Here is a 16,259-nt window from a genome sequence, read left to right as displayed (position 1 = left end):
TCGGCTTCTTGTTGACCTGAATATCTCAAATCGTTATCCCTGCCCCCCCCCACCCCCAAGCCCCTCCCTGCTGCACCAGGACTTCTGTGGCCCTGCTGCAGCACGCAGAGATATTACCAGGGAGAACATGCTTGTCACGTTTCTGCTCTTCCTCCTCTCCTCTGGGGCAGCCCGTTTTCATGAAAATAGGACGGGGAGTAGGAGGAGGAGGAGTATCAGTACGATCTTTATCATCATTTATCTGGAGCAAACTTGAATTGGTTTCTTTGAGAGGAAAACTTCCTCTGAAGACCAACAAGGAAGCAGAAGATAGTACAGCCACTCAGGCGGCCCAAGGGAGGCCTGAGATAATAAGAATCCCTTACATTCCTGCTGGCTATAGAGCTCCCACATCTTTTCATTTATATCAACTAGTTTCATCCTGTCAGCAATCCTGCCGGGGAGGCAGGATAGGGAGTCTTTTTTTTTTTTTTTTTTAGCTAGGTAAACTGAGTCAGGGGGGAATCATGTAGGTCATATAACCACAAAACCATTTACACATTCATTCATTCAGCAGACGTTCCTTGAGTAGCTGCTGTGTGCCGAGCCTACCTTGGGCGTTGAGAGATACCAGACATCAACCCCTGGCTTCAAGAAACACATAGTAGTGGAAAAGACTAGCATTGGCACATAAATAGTAAATTAAAACATAATATGGTTAGTACAATGATATAAATATGCCAGGAAATGAAAGGGGAAGAGGAATACCCAAGGTAGCCTGAGGGGGAGGGGTATCAGGGAAGGCTTCCTGGAGGAGGTCATGCCTTAAATTTGGAGGCTGTAGAGGTATAATCCAGGTGAAGGGTTGAGGAGATAGCACAAGCCAGGCTATGGCCTGGAGAAATGGCTTGAGAATAGAAAACTAGGAACGGGAAGTCAAAGAGATTACACAACTTGGATATGAAAATACACTGTATGCCTTGCTAATGACCTTGATTTTATCCTCCGTCAGTGGGGCAGGGATGGGGGGGGCGGGGGCATTGAAGGTCTTTAGGTAAGAGGATAATAGACCTAGTTCCACTTGGGTTAGATATGTGATCTTTGATTTTCTGGCACAACGTTAGCGCCTCAACTTTCTCTCTTCACAATTAGGGCCACCTGTTCTGTCCTCATAACCAGGCTAAGCCTTCGTCAGGCCCCTGGAGCCTACTGGCCTCTAGTCAGAGAACCCAGGGTTGGCCCATACACATGACAAAGTCTCTAAGACCACATGTCCTCCCTGTGATCTCGTGCCTCGGTCCTACTTACTGGACTGCTGTCTTCTCAGGACCCCAGCTTCAGCCCACTGTCAGCCCTTGGCAGGGCCCTCCTGCACATCCAGTCCTCTTGATGCATCAAGCTTTAAGTGCCCACTCACACCACCTGCCATGGGAGTGGCCCTGCAGCTGTGAGGCTCTGCCTTGACACTGCCCTTTCCTTTAGCCCCAGGGGTGCAGGGCCTGGAGCAAGGATGCTGGCGTCTCACCGACCTGCACTTGTTGTTTCTGCAGATCCCCACCTCTCTTTCTGGTGTACGCACAAGGTCCAGCACTTCTAAAGCCCCTGTGCTTGGGGTGTGCCGTCTGCTCACTGTTGTAAAGAATGTGAGCTGCTATTTGGGTTTTGACGATTGCTAACTGTACATCCTTGACAACTCTACAAGCCTCATTTCCTCATCTGTAAATTGGGATAATATTAATACCTACGCCAGAGGATTGCTGTGAGGTTTAAATGAGATCATGCATGGGAAGTGCTAGTAAAGTACTTAACATGGTAAACATTCAATAAATCATCATGGGTTTTTTTTTTTTTCTCGTGATTATTATACTGACTTTATAGGGCGTCTGGCTCAGGCAGTAAGGAGAATGGAGCCGCAATCAGACTCTCTCTTTGCAGCCAGTGAAAACACCATTTAATTCATCCAAAGGGGCTTTTAGGTAGCTAGGTAAAAGGGAAGGTAGGACAGCTTCAGTGAGAGAGGTGTGGACGTCAGTTGTCAGATAACCTGGGTTCTGGTTCACCTTGGACAGTGACTTCTCTGTGACCAGGGGTACATAAAGCTCTTTCTCCCCACCTCATTTCTTTCTCCTGTAAGTGGATGGAGTAATATTGGCTGAGCCTTCTGGCTCTCCTAGTCAACGACTCCACTACCGGATTCTGTGCTCAGTCTACTTTCACCCCTGCAAGATCTGGAGGCAGGGGTGAGATGTCTGGGATCTGCATTGTCCCCCTGCCACTGCCTAGGGAAAGGAGCTAATGTCTCTATTTCCTATCAGTCAGATACCAGCTCCTAGTATCGAAGCTGGCAACTCCCGTGCTGCCACTGGAGGCTGGCATTGGGAGTCTGGCTCTGTGGTCCTTGTTACAGTCCTGGATACTTTCTTGAGCTCCAGACCAATCTGGAACATTTGTCATAAGTTTTGCTGGACTCCACACTCTTGTCCTTACTTTAGCTTCTTTGAGAGATTTTGTGCCTAATCAGCCAGCAGTTGACAGGGCCAGAAGAGGGCGATGGAAAAGAAGTAGGTGCTGAGTAAGTGTTGCAAGGGTGAATGGTGGCGTAGACTGGGTGCTCCCACAGAGATAGATGAATAAGTGGTGGAAAGAGGTAAGGGAAATGCAGTGGGGAAGACCAGCGCCAATGCCTCTTACTGAGAAGGCACCAAATAAATATTTGCCAAGTCAATGTTGAAGGAAGTTGGAAGAGAAAAAATAAGGTGGAGGGATAGAAAGATTAAAAAGAGTTAGACAGGGGAGAAAAACAGATTGGAGAGAAAGAAATACAAAGAAAGAAAGGAGTGCAAAGAGAAAGAAGTTAGTAGGAAAGGAGGGAGGGAGAGCAAGAAGAATAAAAGTGGATATGGTAGGCAATAGAATGAGAGACATAGATAAAATCTGAGAAGTGTCCTGCCCATGGTTTCTTCCATACCTTTCACTAGAGCTGCTTGAAGTTCCAACATTGGAATTAGAAAGTATGTGTGTGTGTGTGTGTGTGTGTGTTTGTGTGTGTGTGTTTGTGTGAGCGTGTGTGTGTGTGTGTGTGTGTGTGTGTAAGCATTGCCCTCTATTAAAATCCAGAATTTACTGAGCTGGGACAAAATAGGAAGCTGCTATTTGTCAGTCCTTCTCAGAAGCCACCTGACAGCAGGGTTTGGAGGGAGGTGCCCATGAAAAGATAAATAGGCAAACCTGGGCTGGCTCTGTCCTGCACCGGAAGGGCAGTGGTGGAAAAGGTGAACACAGTGGAGAACTAGAACCCGCAACCAAGAGTTGGGGTCTTCAGAAGATTCTGGTATGTGTGAGACCCCTGGCTTCTGCATCACCTGACTTCTGCCCACTTATAAGAGTGGTAGTGAGTTGGAGCTGGAGCCCTAGAGATCGTTTAGCCTGGAGGTGTAAGACAAGATGGCACAGCTAAAGCTGGGGAAAGGCATTTCTAGTTCACGCTCCTCATTAACAGATAGGGCGAATGGGGCCCGGAGGGTGGAAATGACAGGCTCAGAAATAGGGATGGAGTTGGACTGGAAACCCAGGTCGCCTCCTTCCTAGTCAGTGTGCTTTCTACCTGTCTGTACTGCTTCCATAATCCTCCTCTGATAATCCTTCTTAAAGCCCCCAGAAATTGACCTGGTAATTAGGGGTCTGCTTGACAAATTCTAAACCTCCTCTTGCTTCCTTTCAAGGATGAAAATAATGTATTTGCCTCATGATTACTTGTCATGGGAGCTGCCTTGGAACTGTATAGATATTAGACATGGTGTGATTGCTGAGAGTTGTCCTTGATTTATAGAATGAGTAAATGTTGAGAGAAATAGCATGTAAATCAAATTTGAACAAATCACATTCCATTTTTCTATTGATTTACTTTAGCTCAGAGGTGTTTTATCTTAGTTTTTGAACTCCTTTCAGTTGGTAATTGCTCCAAGACTTTTCTTTCTTTATTAAAATTTTTTTTTCAAATGTTTATTCATTTTGGAGAGACAGTGCACTGGAGTGAGGGTGGGGCACAGAGAAGGGGACAGAGGTCCAGAGCGGGCTCTGCACTGACAGCAGCAAGCCCAGTGTGGGGCTCAAACTCACAAACTGCAAGATCATAACCTGAGCCAAAGTTGAGCCACCCAGGGGTCCCCTTCTTTATTTTCTTCTTATTTTTTAATGCGAAGGAAAGAACACTAGACTAAGGGTCTGTGAAAATGGGGTGATCTTGAAAAGCCTTGATCCTTTTACTCCTCACCTTCCCTGAATGAAATTTAAAAAAATGGCAGGGTTTGAGGGAAAGGATCTCTACAAGCCTCTTCCTGTCTGTCTCTAAGATTAGAGGCTTCTCTGATTTTATGTCCTTGAATCCAGTTGGCTTTCTCTCCCCTTTTGCCTCCACAAGGTCAAGAACACATACAAGTTGGACCATTGATAGGAACAATTTCAAATCCAGTCCATGTCAGGATTAGAAACAGAAGGAAGGAGACCTGAGGAGGTGGACAATGTTGGAACTGTCTGCTCAGCACCACTTTGCAAGGAATTATTCCTTACCCCGGGCAAAATCATTGCAGAAAGATTAACTATATTCTAGTATGATCTCACCTCTAAGACACAGTTGATTGATTCAGGGGCAGGCAGGCACCTGCCTGAAGTTGAGATAATCAGAATGTCTCATGGGGAGTTTGATTCTAGAGAAAGAACCTAGGGTGTCTATACTGGTAGGACATAAAGCTTGAGAGCTGCTGGTGGCCATTCTTGGTTTTAGCCGCGAATGCTGTGATACTCCAAGGAAAGAGTGGGCAGAACAAAAGCACCACACAGGAAAAAAGAGCAAAGGAAGAGAATACGACCTCTGATGGCACTTGAGACTTCTGATCCTTTATTTCTGAGGCTCAATTATGTTTTATGCTTGCCCTGTGAGACATGCCAGTATTCTTAAAAATTATTCCCCTGACTCACTTTATTATTGCCACGGCTGAGTTAAGTTGGTTCTGTCACTTGCCACCAAAGGGATTCTAATAGATTATAGGGGCCCCATCCCAGACCCACTGAATCAGAATCCCCGGCACGGCACTGGGTTATAGACATTGGTATTTAAAATAAAATCCCCTTAGATGGTTTTCATGTACAGGCAGGCTTGAGAACTTTGCTCAAGTAACAAAGCAGAGAAAGCAGATTGCCAAATAGAGTAGAGCATATAAGATGTCTCATTCTGATTCATTTTTAATGACCAAAAGCTCTTGCACACATCTTCAGGTCTGGTCCTCAGGCTCTTCATCTGTTACACAGAGAGAATGATCCTTATCTTACACTTTTCCAGAGCTGTTGTGCTGAGTAGAAGAAACATATAGAGTGTGCCTCTTGGGAGGCAGATTCTGAGGTGGTCAGCAGGCAGGACGTCCAAGATGAAGTGCCCTCAGATCCACACCTATGAAAGGAAGGAAGGGAAGTGGGTCAGGCAAGGGAAGGCAGAAGCCTGCAGGGGGCTTATGGCTGAGAAGATTGTCCAGAGTTGTTGTGCATGGGCCTGAAGCAGCCTTTATTCCCAACAGTGACTGGTGTAGGCAGGGCACATCTCTTCAGCATAGGCAATTCTCTAAAAGGACCCATAGTCCTGGCCTTGGAGGGGGAGCTACGCAGGACACTCAGGGTTAGCCAACCTCCACGTGAAATGCCCTTTATGTGATAAAAGGGAACTCCTCATCCTTCCCCTGAAGATTTGTCCATCCTTAGTGTTTCTTGTTAGCATAAAGGGCCCCACCTTATAGGCAGACACCCAGCTAGAAACCTCCGTTCAACCTCTCCTTCAACCCCAATCATTCTCCACATCTCTTGGATTTACTTTTAAATATTTTTGTTATACTTTTTTTGAACTGTTTTTTCTCTTTGTCTTTGCTACCATTGCCTTAGTTCAGTTATGTCATCTGAATGATGCCAACGGCTTCCTAACATGTCTCCCTGTTTTCCTGAATTCTCCTTTTTAAATTTTTTTTTTTCAACGTTTATTTATTTTTGGGACAGAGAGAGACAGAGCATGAACGGGCGAGGGGCAGAGAGAGAGGGAGACACAGAATCGGAAACAGGCTCCAGGCTCTGAGCCATCAGCCCAGAGTCCGACGCGGGGCTCGAACTCGCGGACCGCAAGATCGTGACCTGGCTGAAGTCGGATGCTTAACCGACTGCGCCACCCAGGCGCCCCTGAATTCTCCTTTTTAAACTCATCCTACCTGCAACTGCCAGAGGGAACCCTTTGGAATGCAGAGCAGAGAGTGTCACTTCCCTTCTCAAAACCTTCCAGTGGTGCCCTCGCTGCCCTCAGGATATAGGCTGAATGGTGGTCTGGCCCACAGGGTCTTTCCTCATCTGGATCTGCTTCTCTGACCTCTCACTCCCTCACAGCGAGCCGCTTACAGCTCCCATCATACACTTGGCTCTGTGCCTTCTTTGCCTTTGCTTAATGCTGTTCACTCCTCTTGGAATGAACTTGCTTTCACCATCTGCTTAATTCATACTTATCCTCTAAGACGTTACTCCCTCTGGGGCACCTGCGTGGCTCAGTCCATTAAGCACCTGGCCCTTGATTTCGGCTCAGGTCATGATCTTATGGTTCATGAGTTCAAGCCCCATATGGGGCTCTGTGCTGAAAGTGCAGAGCTGGCTTGGGATTCTCGCTCTCTGCCCCTTCCCCACTCATTCTCTCTCTCTCTTCTCCAAAATAATATAAACTTAAAAAAAAAAAAAGACATGTCTGCCTCCAGAAAACAGTATTAATATTGCACTCTTAGGCTTCCAGAGTTTTTGTCCAATAAAACTCATCTCTGTATGTCACTGAGTTTGCTTATTATTAAAAATCATAATTCTATCTAACATTTCTTGACAGTCGACTTGGTATACTGTGCTGAATACCTGGTATAGATGATCTCATTTAATTCTCAAAGTAACCTTATGGAGTTAGTATTGTCATCTCTATTATATAGATGGGCAAGTTGAGCCTTGATGAAAGTAACTTGTTTGAAGTCATGTAGTTAGCGTAGTTGGGATTTGAAGTTCAGGCTGTCTGATTACAATATTCTTATCTCATTAATCTTTAACCATTACTCAGAATGCTGTCTGGCATATAGAAAATACCTTTTGAACTAAACCTGGCACAGTGACTAGATCGTGGTTTGTTTCGATAATTGATTTTCTCCACCAACTGAAGTACGTAGAAGTAGGTTGAAAGTTGTTATAATAGCAGTAATAGTGTTTGATATAACTTCAACCAGTATAAAGGAAAGCAAATGGAGGCTTTTAATTTGTTTAAAGGAAAATGCTTGGCCCAGATACCAGATAGGAATGAAACCAAGATTTGACCCGAAATTTACTGCATTTGTTTTTCACCTCAGCAGAGACGACACAATGCCTATTTTTTTCACATGGTGAAGATAGATCCTTATCATTTCTCTTAATTTTCAGATCATGAACAGTAGATGTAGCATCGTCCCAAGTTGGCAGGGATCCAAAAATTAAAGACATAGCAAACATATGTTGACTGTCTCATTTAATCCCTTTTACCTCCCCTAAACCTGGCAAGGTATAGGTTTTACCATCCCGATTTTACAAAATTGAAAACAGGCCCAGGAAGGTAGAGTGACTGGATCAAGGTGGAGGAGCCAGGATTCATTTCGGGTCTGTCCAATGCCAAACCCTTTGTTGGTGCCACTGCAGTCACCCTGTAGTCCTGCCCGCCTTTGTTCTTGAAATGCCAGGCTTGTCCCCAGAGATCTGGATATCTTCTAATGAGCACTAATGTTCTTACACGTCCTCATTTGCTGGCGCAATGGCTCCCCTGGGGGGAAGGAACTGCCCGTTCACTGGCTCCTGTGCTTTTCAATTAGGTAATCAGCAGGTAGCTCCCCGGGGAGCCAGGTGAAAATGCTGTGGCAGAACCTTGAGTAGACAGGGAGCTGCTGTTTTCTGAAACAGCCATCTTTCAAGGGTCTTGTCCAAGTACATTATGCAAGAGGGAACTAGGAGAGTTTGCATAAATCCATGGGGGCGCAAAGTAGACTGATAGTTAACAGTAGATTGATGGAGGGGGAGGGTCCTGGGGAGTGACTGCTTTAATGGGTTCTATGGAGTCTTCTTTGGGGGTGATGGAAATGTGTCAGAACTAGGTAGTGGTGATGGTTGCACAACATTGTGAGTGTACTAAGTGCCATAGAATTATACATTTTAACATGGTTAAAAAGGTAAATTTTGTGTCCTGTGTATTTTACCACAAAAAAGAAACATGTCCATAAATGTATAGGGCAGATTTGTGGGGTATTTGCCAACAGGTGCAGTTCTCCCACCCATCTCTGTGTCTAACGTGATTTCTTACAGACACTTTGGTAGTCAAATACAACAATGACATCTAGCTGTAAACGTGCCCGCAGACTGAGTGTTGGTGTGGCTGGCTTTTACTCTTCACTCTTGCTTAGATACTTTTTCCATGAATCAAGGGAGATCGTGTGGCATGGTAGAAAATGCATGGGCTTTGGAGTCAAGTGGACCCTTGTCTGACTTCCATCTTGCTATTTAACTACCGTGTTGTATGAGAGCATTACTTTCTCTCTGAGCCTCAGTTTTCTCATCTATAATACAGATATGACAATGGAAGTTTCCTCAGAGGAAGTTGGTGAATTACATCTATAAAGTCTGGCTTACAGAAGATGATCACTGTTAGCTGCTTCTCCCCTTCTTTTTCGTCTTATCGTCCTCCTCCTCTTTCTTTTCTTCTCCTTTTTTTTCCTCCCAGTTCCTTCTCCTCATCCTCCTCATTATTATTAAACAAAAGAATTAGGTCTGGAAGAGAGAGAGAGAGAGAGAGACAAAAAGAAAGACTTGGTAAAACAGAATACATTGTAAATCCTAAAGCTGATAGAAACAACAACAATATTGCTCTGATGGATACAGACAGTACTGTGAGGTCTTGAAATCCACCTTCCACTACTATCTCCTTTATTCCTCACTATTATTCTAGTAATATTCAGCATAGACTTATTATCCCCATTTAGCAGGCGAGGATATCGAGACACAGGCAGCTCAAATCAGTGGCTCTGAATGTTACCAGAAATGGGAGAGCCAGACTCAAAACAAGAGAAAGTACTTGTTCACTTCCAGCTTGTTCCTTTCTGTAGCCAAAGCTGCAGTCAGAGTCGTTGAAAGTGTTCACAACATCTTTTATAAGTTGTTGAATTTTGTCTCACTAGGGGTCTGTCTTTGTGGGGCACCAAGAGGTTCTGTGGGAGTATCATACATGGCCCTGAATCCCTTCACCAGGTGATGTTATCTGAGTAGCGAATATTAGCATTGTAATCAGGAGTCCTGAGTTCTGGTCCTGGCTTGGTCATTAACCCAACCTTGTCCTGAAGCCTCCAAGACAGCTTAATGTCATGGTAATGTCATCTATTTTCATTCATTCACTCATTCATTCATTCATTCATTAGTTCATTCAACAATTCTTTCATAAACAGCTATTCAGTTAGATGCCAGGGATAAATACAAGAATGAACAAGCCAATGTATTTATTTTCCTCCCTTGTGGAGCTCATTTTCTAGTAGAGGAGAAAAAGAAAAAAAGAAAATGAACCAATACATAAGTGAAATAATTACAAGTGGTATTAAATGTTAGAAAGGAAATGAAGGGGGCCAAGATTAGACATAACAGGGAGAGACCTGTGAGTATGGTGATTAGAGGAAAAAGGGAAGAGCTCTTTAAGCTGAGAACTGAAGACCCACAAGGAGTTAGCCAAGTGAAAGGAGTGGGGTGGGGCATTTCAGGTAGAAAACATCATGGGCAGAAGTTCTGGGGCTGGAGAGGATTTGGAGTATTCTAGGAACCTAAAGAAACTAGCATGGCCTAGAGCTTAGTGAGTAAGTATAGAGTGGCCCAAACTGAGGTTGGGGAGCAACAGAGCCCAGAACATTGACAGCCTATGGTTCTCGGTAAGGAGTTTGAAATTTTAAGTGCAGTAGGAACCCTTTGAAATCCTTTCTTTCTTCTTTTTTTTTTTTTACATTTATTTATTTTTGAGAAATAGAGTGAGACAAAGCGTGAGTGGGGGAGGGGCAGAGAGAGGAGACACAGAATCTGAAGCAGGCTCCAGGCTCTGAGCAAGCAGTCAGCACAGAGCCTGACACGGGGCTCGGACCCACGAACTGTGAGATCATGACCTGAGCTGAAGTCGGAGGCTCAACCAACTGAGCCACCCAGGCGCCCCCCTTTGAAATCATTTCTAAGCAAGGCAACTGCATAATGTGATTTGCATTTTAAGAATGCCAACTGAGCTGCCATGTGGAGAATGGACCAGAGAGAAAAGCCAGAAGACAGAAACAATGACTCAAGGAAGAGTCCAGTGGCTCTGAATAGGAGCGATGTTAAGGAAGATGGCAAGATGTGGACAGGTTGAACACACAGTTGGAGATAGACTCTAAAGGACTTGCTGCTGGGTTAGCTACACAGAGGGAAAGGCACGGAGAAATCAAAGGTGACCACTATAGTTTTGGATAAGGCCACTGGGGGTTGGGGGAGATAGGGGTGGGAGTAGAGGAATAACTCGTTCCATTTTGGACATCTTGGGTCCCAAAGAAAGAACAGAGTAACAGTAATGGACAGTGAGACCATTAGAGGGACCTGAGTTTGAGGACCTCAGATAAGGTTCTGGAGCCACCATTAATTCACTGAGTGGCTGTAAGTTCTTTTCTCTCTCTGGGTCCCAGGTTCTCCAGCCTTAAGTTGGATTAGATGATAATGGTAATAACTTTTGCTTGTCCTAGCTTTGACATTCCATGATTCTGATAATGTGTTTACTTGTCATTCATGGGTCTACCTAAAGTCATATAATTCTATTTATATTTGAGGTCTCTTCTACCTCTTAGAAGTTGGTGAATTCCTGCTGTAAGTACCACTTCCTTTAGTTCATCCTGAAAGAGTTTTTGAGGTCTTTACATGGGGACCCTTCATTTGCTTTGCCAGAATATGAATGCTCACAGAGTTTTAAGCCAGAACTTTGGTTCTGGTACCCCTATTTGTTACTTCTGGGCTTCTGGAATCACCTCTGTTCTCACTTGCTTAGACATTAGTTCACTAGTCCCCAGACTTTGACGCACATTGGAATCATATGAGGATATTTTATTTTATTTTTAATTTTTAAATTTATTTTTGAGAGAGGGGGGTGGGAGGAGAGAACAAGCAAGGGAGGGACAGAGAGAGAGGGAGACACAGAATCTGAAGCAGGCTCTGCACTGTCAGCACAGAGCCCGACATGGGGCTTGAACTCACGAACCACAAGATTGTGACCTGAGCTGAAGTTGGATCTCATCCAACTGAGTCCCCCAGGCACCCCACCTGAGGATCTTTTAAAACTAGTGATAACTGCCTCCTATCTAGTCATTCTGGTGTATTTGGCATGTGACCTGGGCACTCCACAGTCATTCTGGTATATTTGGCATGTGGCCTGGGCACTGAGAGTTCTAGAAGCTCCCCAGACGATTGTAATGTGCAGCCATGTTTGAGGACAACCGTGTTACTGATACTTAATATACTACCTGATAATTAAGGAATGAACTAACAAATGGGAAGTTAACAGGGAAATAACTAAAGCAATAACTCTTCTCTCAAGAATTTAGAGCTTCCCCAGAGCCCAAGTGGTTCAAAGGATAAGAGCAGAAATGGGGGAGTGGTAGGGCAAGGGAGTTGCTACTGTGTATTGTTTGGTATGTCAGTTTGGAACCTCCTTGGGAGCTTCCTCGGTGTAATCTGAAACTGTCCCTGAAGTAGAGGGCAGGGAGAAACAGGAAAGAGGCAAACTACTCCAGATTGGTAGGTGGCAGGTTTCATAAGTGGGGGAAACTTACTTACAAGGCTTGTCTTGGGTGGCCACAAGACAAAGTAGATCTCCACACCTGCTTACCAGAATCTTAAAAATTTATATAGAGGCTTCAACTGGATTCAGTCATGTATACTGTCCAAATGGTCTCAATACCACATCAATGTCCTTAAGGCTATGTTCCCAGCTTCTGGGAACAAGGAAGGCACTTGAGAGGCACATTCCAAGGACGGAGAAGGGGTGAGAAGCCTTCTGTTGCTTGGGTCAAGCTTATTCTGTCAACCAGCTGTCATGACCTCCCCATGACTTTTCTTAAAATGATGACAATCAACTATGCAAGTCTACTTTTCTGTCATTTTCTCTCTCCTTGACCCTTAATAGATCTGAGACACTGATCTTAATCTATTTTGAATCAGAATCTCACTGTATTACTCAACACACACTCAGAAAATATCCCATCACTCTGATGAGCACAGCAAACAGTGGGAATCACACAAGAGCTATTCCTGCTGGGCGTGGATATGGACACATAAGTTGTCACTACTCAGTTATATGGGAAGGCACTGCACCAATGGGTCAGAGTTGGCAGGAAGATGCCTATTTGTTATTTTTTTAAAAAATATTTATGTATTTAATTTGAGAGAATGAGAGTGAGTGGGGGAGGGGCAGAGGGGGAAAGTGGTGAGAAAGAATCCCAAGCATGGTCCATGCTGTTAGCATAGAGCCCACTGATGAGGGGCTTGATCTCACGAACTGTGAGACCGTGACCTGAACCGAGATCAAGAGTCAGACACTCAACTGACTGAGTCATCCCAGTGCCCCCTTATTTGTTATCTTGATTCTAAACTGAGGAACACACATGTACACATGCACACTCATTTTTTAAAAATGTTTATTTTTGAGAGAGAGAGAGAGAGAGAGAGAGGGCAGGGGAGGGGAGGGGCAGAGAGAGAGGGAGACACAGAATCCGAAGCAGGCTTCAGGCTCTGGGCTGTCAGCACAGAGCCTGATGCGGGGCTTGAACTCATGAACTGCGAGATCATGACCTGAGCCGAAGTCGGACACTCAACCCACTGAGCCACCCAGACACCTCCACATGCACACTCATTTTGTTGGGGGGAAGGGGTGTCTGTTTTTATATTATAAGGTGCTGTCCTCCTGACAGTAATTTTGAGAAAATACCTCTACACTCTGGTCTTAAGTTTTCTTATCTGAAATGGGATATTTGGATCCTTTAGTCTACTAGTTGGGAAAGCACAAAGGCCTGTCACTGCAGTGGAATTTTCTATGGCTCAAATGAATGAGAGACAAATCACAGATTCAATCGAAAGTGCACACAGAAGATTCAATATTTGAGAAAAGGGAACCTTGAGGCTATTCATTCTCACCTGATAGGAATGAAGCAGAAATAAAAACCACCTTTCAAAAGGAAAGCTATAACTTCCAGCTTTTTAATGTGGGTTTCAGATTTTTTTCTTCTTATTCAACCCAGTCCCTTTATGGAACACAAATAAACCTTAAGGAGTAGAAGCATTGGAGAGGATTGAAATATGATTGCGTTCTCTCTCCCTCCTCAGTTTTGGAGTTGAAAAATCATATTTGCCTTCTTTTTATTTATCAAAAGCTATAAACTTCCAATGCTTGATAAAAGCAACCGGAGGTATGAACTGTGTTTAGTAAAGGGTGAAGTCTCAATATCCCCTGTGCCTCCCTGAGGGTCCTTCTTGGTCTCCAGGCTCTCCTCTCTTCTCTTGGCCAGGGAAGACCAAGGCAAAAGTTTTCATCCAAGCCCTCAGGATTCTTGGCCTTGCTCCCTGGTCCTTTATTCTGTTAGTACAGAGTACAGTGAATAGGGTCAGACTTTGGAGCCAAACAAATGTGTGTTCAAATCCCAGCTTTGCTTCTTACTCACTCTGTGGCCTTGAACGGCTCACTTAGCCTCTTTGAATTCTGGCTTTCACCTATGCAGAAGGGGTTAATAATGTTCTCTCAGAAATTGGAAAGTCAAGGGTCAAACAGAGGGCTGGCTCAGGCTTATTATGTTCTAATAAGGAAAACTATACAGGCAAATCTGCTCATATCATGACAGTGATGACCTAGCTATTTCAGGCTTGAGATGACAAACGCTAATCCTTTTCTTCCCCCCTATTAACTGGTAGACAAAATCTCACAGTGGCCATGCCTTTGTGGTGGAAGTTGAATTTCTCCAATAGACCTCAGGCTACAGAGGAACTCCCTTTTGTCAGCCTCAGGAGGACTACCCTCCTTTCCTCTCATTTGGCTTTGGTGGGTTGCCAGTCACAGGATCCTCTACTTCCCTACAAGAGTAGAGAGGTGGCCCAAGACTGACCAATCGGATTCCCCTTTCTCGGAGCTTAAATCTTGATGGAGACATGTAAGAAAGACAAGAAGCCGGAGCTGAGTCATCTTAAGGCTACATGGGAGAAAGATAGTCCACAGATTCCTTCCATGGAAAACTCTAGACCCCCCCTTCTTCCCTGACTTCACAAAACTATGACATTTATGACATTCACTATCTGCCTTTAATTCTGAACACTACCCAGTGCTGATATATTTAACTTCCTTTTTTTCTGTGCAAGAGTTAGAATAGTATCTGTTGCTGGCAAAGCATCCAACTGATATTTGACAGAAATGCCCCAACATGGATTGGGGTCTCCACTTTGAATATAATGTGACTACATTTATTAATTAACACACCTTGAAGAGCAAGTGACTTTCATACAAGCATTGGGTCCACTAGCATAGACACACAATCTTTGGGCCAAAAGCTGCCTCAGAGGGAGTTCAATCAGATGTCCTCATTTAATATCCAAGAAACTTGAGGACAGGAGATGAAGTGTGTCTTGGCCATTGTTCCAAAGTCAATTGGTGGCTCAATATGGAATTCAGAGTCCCTGACATTGAGCCCACTGTTACTCTGGCTCTCCCCTTGAACCATCCTTGACTAATGTTTGTGGACTTAATGCTTTGAGCGCAGCCTTTGCAAGGCCACAATAATAGTTTTGATCCTCATAAAAGCTAGTGGGCTTTCCCTTGTGTCCTTTGTGTCATTGTCCACACCTGCGCCCCTGAGCAGGTCTCTGACATTACCAAGCTATTGGTTGAGAAGAGGGGCTGGGGTTGGCATGAGAGAGAGAGGCTGGATCCCTGCAACCCAGACCCACCACTCAACAGACCCCAAGCCCCACCAAAGCACTGGCTTTGCATGAAGGAGTTGTACACTTTGATGTTCTTCTTTGCCATGGATTTTCCAACCCTAATCAATAACTTCTTTATCTTAGAAAGATGGAGGGGTTCTGCTTCTGAAATAACAGAAACTAGGAGAGAAGTTCATGGAACTGTAAAAGAAATAGGGAACACAGTTTGCTTTTCCCCTAAAGATTTCAGAGAATTCTGAGACAAAACAAAACAACACAAAATAGAAGTACAGAGACAGACAGCAGTCTGTGTTTGTAGGCAGCAGTAAAGAGGAAGGAAACTAGCTCGGGTAGTCCTTGTCCTCATGGAGCAAGGTGAAGTTCTTAGTGTGGCTCCTGTAACCCAGGGAAAAGAAGAAAAAGGTTGGCTACTGTACACTGAGCACTTTCTGTGAGCCAGGGACTGGATTGCATTATTTGAGCCTGACAGCCTCCTGGGGAGGAGGTATTCCTATTTTATAGATGAGAAAACAGGCTCAGAAAGGGTAGTCCATTTGTCCAAGGTCACATAGGTAGTAAGTAGTGGAGCCATGGTTTAAACCGGGATGGTTTGAACCCCAGACTCTTCTTCAGCATGCTTTACAGACTCCTACCCATAGGAGGAATGAGTCCCTAACACATGTTTGAAGTCTGCAACAAGCCCGATAGTTCCTTCTTTCTGTGTATACAAATTGGGAGAGAGACACGACTTTGAAAATTTAATCGTTCCTTTGTCCTCCTCCCCTGAACCAACCTTTACCAAGTTCTTGGAAAGGGCCACTTAAATCCATAGCCAAAGAAAAATGTATCTTTGTGATTAATATGTGTTAAAATGAGGAGTGACATGGTAATAAAATGGGAAAGGTTTGGGGGCCTTTGGGGAAATCCATCTGACTTCAGGCTGTGGTTCCAGTAATGAGGCTGCTATTTTGCGGTCATGGAGGTAATGTTTTCTGATGCAGGTAGAATGATTAACAAGGTGAATATATCTGCCCGAAGGAAGGAGGGTGGAGAGGAAGTGCCTGTGGGAGAATGGCTTAGGATGGAAGGCCACATGCCTTTCTTTCTTCATTTTCAGGAGCTCTGAGGATTTCAAGTAAGCTCAGATGCCAGGAGTGGTTTGTTATCTCACCTCTCTCTTTTGTTCTCAGTCTAATTCATTTAATCGTGTGTGTGTGTGTGTGTGTGTGTGTGTGTGTGTGTGTGGCGGGGGT

The sequence above is a fragment of the Lynx rufus genome, unplaced genomic scaffold (genome assembly GCF_022079265.1).
Source record: "Lynx rufus isolate CCGP_SWC_20201006 ecotype Redwood Valley unplaced genomic scaffold, mLynRuf1.p SCAF_1, whole genome shotgun sequence".
Classification (NCBI taxonomy): domain Eukaryota; kingdom Metazoa; phylum Chordata; class Mammalia; order Carnivora; family Felidae; genus Lynx; species Lynx rufus.
The sequence above is the reverse complement of the archived record's forward strand: the minus strand, read 5'-3'. Positions refer to the sequence as shown.